This window comes from Panthera pardus, unplaced genomic scaffold (assembly GCF_024362965.1).
Source record: "Panthera pardus isolate Hobbes unplaced genomic scaffold, ASM2436296v1 HiC_scaffold_22, whole genome shotgun sequence".
Taxonomy (NCBI): Eukaryota; Metazoa; Chordata; class Mammalia; order Carnivora; family Felidae; genus Panthera; species Panthera pardus.
In genome coordinates, this window is record NW_026526788.1 from 33,945,298 (window position 1) to 33,954,334 (window position 9,037).

A 9,037-nucleotide genomic window follows, 5' to 3' on the forward strand; every position below is an offset into this window, starting at 1 on the left:
GTTCCAACATGAGCAGCTACAGCATCTGGGCTCACAGACACTGAAAACAGGAAGTGTGAGCCCCACTGGTGGGATTGAGCAATGACACTGCTCTTTTCAGACCATTTCCCAGCCACCACCCTGACCTGACTCCCCCCTTCCCCTGCCAGCTACTATCTCTTCCCTAATCTCTCTCTCAAGACTATCAGGAACAGCCACTTCTCCAGCAACCAGTTTCAGGGTTCACAGGTTCCTAACCTGTCACTCACCTTAGGGACTGCCTTCTTCTAGTCCTCACTATGTATTAGACACTGTTTTGTTTTTTAATTTTTTAATGTTTACTTTTGAGAGAGAGACACACACAGAGTGTGAGCAGGGGAGGGGCAGAGAGAGAGGGAGACACAGAATCTGAAGCAGGCTCCAGACTCTGAGCTGTCAGCACAGACCCTGATGCTGGGCTTGAGCTCACAGACTGCGAGATCATGACCTGAGCCCAAGTCGGACGCTTAACCGACTGAGTCACCCAGGTGCCCCTTGTTTTGTTTTTTAAAGTAAGTTCTATAGCCAACATGGGGCTTGAACTCATGCCCCGAGATCAAGAGTCACATGCTCTTGATGACTGAGCCACCCAAGCACCCCTGTATTGGACACTGTGTCTGGTTTAATCCTTACAACAGTCCTATGAGGAAGGTGCTATCATTGGCCCTATTTTACAGTAGAGAAAGTGGAAACACAGAGGGAGACTTGCCGGAGGCATCACAGCTGGTAAGTGGCAAAGACAGGGTTCAGCTGGCTTCCTATGACCTCCTGGCAGGGCCCAACCTGGGAAAAGGAGAGCAGCCCCCTTTCAAGCTCCCTACTTCGGAGATGCTGGGGTTTCCAGGCTAAGTGTATTAGTATTTCCACCCCTGCCTATATTATAACTCTTTTCTCTTAAAAGATTCCCAGGTCAAATGAGGAGACCACACTCAGCCACTAGTTTCAAAGTAAAATTTCACTCTTCTCAGCTAACCTCATCCTTCTTTTTTCTGAAACCTGATTTCATTGAAGTGGTTTCCGTTTACACCAGAAGCCCTCCTTCTGAAATATTCTGTGGCCCGTTCTATTAGGAGGACTCAACTTGATTTCCACTTATGCTCTGCCCTTCCCAAGCCAACCCCCTACACCACACCCCTCATCTGCCCCTCCACACTCACCCCCAGTGTGTCCATCTTCCTCCCCAGCAGCAAACATTTGAACCTTCCCTTTCAATCAGATACAGTGGGAGAAGTTGCTGAGGTGCTTTTTAAATAACAATACTATAGAGGCACCTGTTAAGCGTCTGACTCTTGATTAGGCTCAGGTCATGATCTCATGGTCATGATCTCACAGTTGTGAGATCAAGCTGAGCCCCCTGTGGGGCTCCCCATCCCCCACCCCAGAACTGGATGTGGAGCCTGCATAACATTCTCTTTCTTTCTCCCTATCCCTCTGCCCCTCCCTAGCTTGCACAGCTCAGGTGCTCATGCATGCTCTCTCTTAAAACAAAAAACAAAAAACAAAAAAACCTCAAACAAGCAAAACCAAACAAAAGCCACAAATAAAATAATGAAAAATAAATAATAGTACTATTTCATTTTTTTTTTAACATTTACTAATTTTTCAGAGACAGAGCATGAGCAGAGAAGGGGAGAGAGAGGGAGACACAGCATCTGAAGCAGGCTACAGGCTCTGGGTTGTCAGCACAGAGCCCAATGCGGGCTCAAACTCACAAACTGGTGAGATCATGACCTGAGCCAAAATGGGATGCTTAACTGATTGAGCCACTCAGGCACCCCAAAATGTGTTTTTAAATTTATTTGAGAGAGAGAGAGAGAGAGAGAGAGAGAGAGAGAGAGAGAGAGAGAGCTGGGGAGGTGCAGAGAGAGAGGAAGACACAGAATCTGAAGCAGGCTCCAGACTCTGAGCTGTCAGCACAGAGTCCGGTGCAGGGCTTGAACTCACTAGCCGAGAGATCGTGACTTGAGCTGAAGTCAGATGCTTAACTGGCTGAGCCACCCAGGTGCCCCATAACAGTAGTATTAAGATATAATTCACATACTGTACAATTCACCCCCTTAAAATGTACAACTTAATGATTTTTATATTCAGAGCTGTGCAACCATCACCATAATCAATTCTAGAACATTTTTATCACCTCAAAAAGAAGCCCCATGCTCGTTAGCAGTCACTCCCTTTTTCTCTCCATCTCCTCAATCCCCTAATCTACCTCTGTCTCTGTGGGTTTGCCTATGCTGGGCATTTCATATATATAGAATCATATAATATGTGGTCTTTTGTGAGAGACTTTTTTCCCCCAGATTTTTGTTTTTAAGTAATCTCTACACCCAAAGTGGGGCTTGAACTCACAACCCCGAGATCAAGAGTCACATGCTCTACTGACTGAGCCAGCCAGGCACCCCTTTTGTGACTGATTTCTTTTGCTTGCCATAATGTTTTCCACTTCCATCAATGTTGTAGCATGTATCAGGACTGTTGCTGAGCTTTAATTTTTTTAATGTTTGTTTATTTTTTTTGAGAGAGAGAGTGAGCACGAGCGGGGGAGGGTTAGAGAGAGGGAGACAAAGAATCCAAAGCAGGCTCTAGGCTCTGAGCTGTCAGCACAGAGCCTGACGTAGGGCTTGAACTCATGAACTGGGAGATCATGACTTGAGCCGAAGTCGGACACTTAACCCACTGAGCCATCCAGGTGCCCTGTTGCTGAGTTTTAAATAGAAAATTGGGAGAAAAGATAGTCTAGGGCCCCCTGACCTTGCAGTCCCATTGGCAGTCATTCAACAACCTTTAAAAAAAAATTAGTACCTAGACACCAGACATTGTTTTAGATGCTGGGGATACAAGAATGAGTGGGACATAGTCTTAGTCCTCAAGGAGCTCACAGCTTTGTGAAAGAGACAGAACCAAGACTGCAGTTCAGCATGATAAATGCTATAATAAAAGTATGTAGAAAAGTATATGGAACAATGATAAGGAAACAATTCTGCCTCGGGAAGTCAAGGAAGACTTTATAGAGGAGGTGATATTTTACCTGGGCCTATAAAAATGCAAAGAAGTTTGCCAAACAAGGAGGAGAAAGGCATTCTATGTATAGGGAAAATCGTGAAGACATGAAAAGGCAAGGCATTCTCAAGAAATGATGAATAGGGGCACCTGGTTGGCTTAGTTGGTGGAGCATGTGACTCTTGATCTTGGGGTCATGAGTTCAAGCCCCATGTTTGGTATAGAGATTACTTTAAAAAAGGGAAGAAATGATAAATAAATCACTGCAGTAGACAGAAGAGTTTGAGGGTTGGCAATGAGCAGGCAGAGGGCTGGTGGGGGCATGGGGGGAAGGAGCTAGTTGGATCCAGTTGGTGAGGACTCTTAAGCAGGGTTGATAATCAGAAATAGCTGTTTGAAGACCGCTTCCATGTGGCCTCCTGCTACCCAGCCTCTTTCCACTTCATGATCCAGCAACCATAGGGCATAGGGCCTCTGACACCCCTCCCTCCTTTAGCTACCATCCATGTGTTGGGGCTCTGAAGTCCTACTAGTTAAATAGTTTGAACATCACCTCTTGCCCTCAAATACTATTTTTCAAAAATCTAAAAAGTTAATTAAGGTCAAGGAGCCATAAGAAGTTTTTTTTCCCCTTAACTAAAATTTTCTACCCAATTATAAAAGTAACTATAAAAGTAAAATGCTTCCATAGCATTCCATAGTTGCTGTTAACGTCTCTGGTTTCTTGGGTTTCCTTTGCAATCAACCTCCTCTACTTGGCCCTGAATATTGGGTTCCCTAAGTTCTCATTCTAGACTTTCTCCTGTTCCCAACTTTCTCTCACACAGTTTCATTCACACACAGGCTTAAATTACCACCAATAAACAGTTGACTTATAAATGCTTATACCCAGCCAGACCTACCCTCATTTTCTGCTACTTTACACCCCCTTTTGGTTGTCACACATAGGGCACCTCAAACAACCTGCCCCAAATGGGTCCTGTCTTCAGGCCCCAACCTGATGAACTTCTTCCATCACCCTCTGTCTCAAGGGATGGCACCACCTCGATTCACATCCAGAAACCTAGGAACCATCTCAATGCTTTTCTCCTCTTGCTCCCCTCATCCCATCCTGGCAATTTGCTTCATAGCCCTTGAAGTCACCCATTTCTCTCCATTTGCAGCACCACCATTTCTTGAGCCTAAGTCACCATCAGCTCCTGCAAGGACTGCCACAATAGCTTCCCAACTGGCCTCCCCCATTGACTCTATTTCCCCCTCCACTCTCTCCCACACCCCACCCATTCATTCTGGAGAAATCTTTTGAAAATGCAAGTGTGCCTAATGACTCCCATTGTTCCTGGCTGGCTGGTTTGGGCAGTGTCTGGCCCCTACTTCCTCTCTAGCTCCACCTGGCACCACCCTCTCCCGGTCTTGCTCTACTCAACCATTCTCTTACTCATCAGTCTCTCTCTTACCACAGGGCCCTTGTTCATGATGTTTCTTCTGCCTCGGACTTTCTTTGACTAGTCAAATTCTTCCTTGTGCTTCAGAGATCATTTCTTCAAGGAAGTCTTTCCTGGACTGCCTATAACTGTATAAGATCCCTCTATTTTGTCTATAATCTCATGGTAACAAGTACCACCTCTTTGACGCACTTGTAACTGCTGCAATTTTACCTTTACTGCATCATTCGTTATTTGATTAATGTTTGCTTTTCCCCACCAAATTGTAACTTCCATGAGAGGCGATATGTTTTTGATCACTACTATATCCCCAGCACTTAGCACAATGTCTAGAATATAGCAGATATTTAATAAGTATTTATCGAATGAATGCATTCTGATGTATTTATTTCCTTTTTAAAATATTTGCTTCTTCTTTACATAGTTGTGTTCACATTCTATGCATAATTTTGTATCTTGCTCTTTTCTTTTGACTACTTTGTCATAAGCCTTTTCTTGGGATGTTACAAATTTCTCTAAGTGTTGTATGTACCATGTAGTTAATAACACTCATCCAACCTACCTTTCTGGTTTCAGGCATCATAGATAAAGTATGTGAAAGTTCTTTGTAAACGGCACGTACATATGAGGCAGTATTATTTGCATTTAAAAGGAAATGTGGGTAAAGTTTGTTTTGTCTCTGGTGCCCTCTCTACCCTTGCCTTTATACCTCCTTTCCTTGGGCACCCGTGTGTGTGTGTGTGTGTGTGTGTGTGTGTGTGTGCCCTTGTTCTGCCTGATCACCTAGTTAATCTAAAATAACTCATTAACTTTAATATGCTACCAGCCCAAGGATGTTTGCATTTTTTAAAAGGACTTTTAAAGAAGGACACTCAGGGCAAGTTGATGAAGTTTGGGGCCTGGGCAAGGACTCAAGATATTCATTGATTCGTTGATTTATTTTTCATTCATTTATTTAACAAACATTTACTGAGAGTTGGTTGTAGGCCTGGCACTGTACTGTGTACTGGGTATGGAGGTAAAAGCCCCAGTCTCAGCTTCAGTGGAATAAAAGTCAGGTGGAAAAACAGATACGCAGATGAATGGAGTACAGTGAGAGTGAAACTATGAGTCAGATGTGCAAATGGGCATGGATGGCTAAGAGTGGAGTCTTGGAGGGCAAATACAGAAGGGAGAAATGACAATCTGAGCAGAGGAAACAGCATGTGCAAAGGTAAAGAGGAAGGAGAAAGCAAGGAGCACTCAAAGAACTGCAGGTGGTTCAAGTGGATGGGGTATAAAGCCAATTCTGTAGAGGTGATTTGTCTGCTGGGATTGGTGAGAGCTGGCACCTAAGGTCCTAGGCGACCATGCCTGCTACAGAAAGGACTTTGGACTTCATAATGATGGAGAATCATTAAAAAGTTTGGGGCGTGTGGCAACAGTGTTAAAGATTAATTAAAAGAAGATTCTTGGGCCTAGATGATATTACGAGCAGGGAAAACCAGTTCAGAGACCACTAAACTGAGCTTGGTGGGAACTGAAAAAGGTCTGAACCAGGGCAGTGGCAGTGTGGTGTGAGGAGAGGGTGCAGATATGGGAGATTTTGTGAAGATAGGATTGACTTGGTGCCTGGGTCGGGGGTGAAAGAAGGTATCATTTGGCTTAGCCTCCTGCCTTTATACAGATAAGATACTGTATACTTTTACAGCTGACGTTCTACCATAAGTGATTTCCCTAAAGCCATATCTACCAGGCACATGAACAAACTAGAGTTATTTCTGGTGGAATTTGGGGGATCAGTATCTACAGGGCAAGCTAGACCTGCTGATGGCCTCTGTGACTCTGTCCAAACCTGCAGGGGTAAATACCCCAAATCTGTTTAGCCTTGTGACTGTGGTTCTGACTCTAGAAACTTCTCCCAAACCTTCCAGTCCTGTGATTTACTGTCAGTGAGTTAGTAGATGGGCCTATACTATGTATAAAGGGATCAGCAGACTGGATCTAGCTATTTGCCTTCTGGCTTCCTAAAACTGAGACGTGACTTCTGGTGTTTGAGCAGGGCATGTGAACTTAGCACATAACCAAATTCTGCATGCAGAGTGTGAAAATAAAGTGGATTTTGTAAGAACTTTGGCTGGTTGGGTTCTCAGCCCTTACATCCCCTTGCCAGTTATGGCCTGTCAGTTGCCCTTAATTTTTCACTCTCTCTTAATAAAAGGACAGGGAATGACTTTCCTCTCTCACCTGGCTCTTCTCATCTTTGCTCTTTTGGTTTCTTTAGCTCTCCTCTCCAGAGCATGTGTATAAGCTGAGGTCAATACCACTGATGAACAAGACTCTATAGCTTCAGCTTGGCTTTCCCCCTAATTACTTTGGTGACAAGGGTGACCTCAGATTTTCTCTTATTACTCACTATACCTGCATAGCTTTTACTATCACAGGCTGTGAGGCTCTGCCAGGGAAGCTCTAAGCCCTTGAGTCCCAGTGGGGCTGGATGTATATGTGGAGTTAACAGCTATTGATCATATCATTTTTATTTTCCACTGGAATTTGGCCACCATGGAGACTGGCCATGAAGAGCTCTTAGATTTATCCCAGGATGCCCCTGTGGTGAGCTTACCAGAAGTCCTTCCCTAACAGCCCCTCTGTAGCCCCCTCAAGTCAAGAGTCTCTTGGCCACTTGCCTTAGCCCTTTCTTTCTCCTTGGCTAGACTCTTTCATGGCTGAGAGAATCAGGAGAAAGGATGGATAGAGACACATGGTGAGATCAACACTTTGCTTAAAACGTCAATCTGAAGTGATGGTTCTCCAGGGTACCTGGCTGGCTCAGTCAGTGGAGCATGAGACTCTTGATCTCTGGGTCATAAGTTTAAGTTCAAGCCCCCAAGTTGGGCATAGAGCTTACAACAAACAAACAAATAAATAAAATAAAGTGGTGGCCCTCCAAGTATTCTCAAATCAGCAACTTGAGTATCACCTGGCACTTGTTAGAAATGCAAATTATCAGGCTCTACCCCAGACCAACTGATTCAGAAATTCTATAAGTGCAACCAAACAATCTGTGTTTTAAGAAGCCCTGCAGGTGATTCTGTTACATACTCAAGTACCAGAATCACTGATTTAAGGCATTGATTCTCAGACTTCAGCATGAACCAAAACCTCCTGGGGAGCTTGTTAACCATAATCTGGTTAAACAAGACTGGATTGGTGTCTGAGAAACTATTTTTAGCAAGGTCCCTAGGTGATTCTGATATTCATCAAAGATTGAGAATCATTGATCTAAGGAATTCATCTTATCAATTAGCTGAGTCTTTTGGGGAAGGAGCAGACAGAAGGCTGTGGAAATGTCTCTCCAAGTTCCAAATGCCACCTGCATCTGACCCTCTGAGGAGCTTGTTAGAAGAGTAGGATATAAGTATCTAATGTATTGAACCAGACTCTCTAGGCCTTAGCCCGTGGCGTTTGCATTCAGAGTTCTCTAGGTAGTTCTTATGCATGTGAAAGTTTGATAACCCTGGAGCAACATGTAGACAGGTGTTCTCAATGACAGTATGCACAGTAGAATCACTTGGGGGAACTTTAATAATGACATACCTGAGAGCCTGCTTTAATAGGTATGGGCTGGGGCTTCAACATTTTTTACGAGTCTTCCCCCTCCCCCACTCCCATCCTCACGCCACCTACCACACACAAGTGATTTTAATGTATAGTTAGGGTTAAACCAAAGGCTAATGCAGACCTGGGAAGGGTCAGGAAACAGGAGAAAGCGATGGAATGCCAAGGAAACAGTTGGTGGAAGCCTGTGGGGGGAATTAGTTATAAATGTCAAGTTGGAAATCTACAGGAGATAGAAAGGGGGAAGCAGCCTCAGGTGGAAGATTGAGTAGGTTGGCTTGAGTGGTATGGAGCTTGGTGAATGAAAAGGGTTAGCTTATGAGTTTCCTATTGCTGCTGCAACAAATCACCACAATTTAGTGATTTAAAATACCACAAGAGCACCTGGGTGGCTCACTTGGTTAAGTGTCCAACTCTTGATTTCAGCTCAGGTCATGATCTCAGTTCGTGTGGGGCTCTGTGCTGACAGTGAGGAGCCCGCTTAGGATTCTCTCTCTCCCTATCTCTCTGCCCTTCCCCTGCTTGTGTGCACACACTTGTGCTCTCTCTTTATCTCTCAAAATAAATAAACATTAACAAACATAAAATAACACAAATGTATTATTTTTATAGCTCTTGAGGTCAGAAATCCAAAATGGATCAGCAGGGCTGCATTCCTTCTGGACGCTCTGGGGAGTAGAATCCACTTCTTTGCCTTATCTAGCTTCTAGAGGCTGCCTACATTCCCTGGCTCATGAATCCACATCATCACATCTCCTTTAAGTCTGACCCTCCTGTTTCCCTCTTATAAGGATCCCCTTGTAAGAGATCCAGATCTCTTAAAAATCTAGAATAATCTCTCCATCTCAAAATCCTTAACTTAATCACATCTGTGAAGTTCCTTTTTCCGTGTAATTAACATATTCACAGATTCCAGGGATTAAGATGTGGATATATTTTTTAAAATGTTTATTTATTTATTTTGAGAGAGGGGGGTA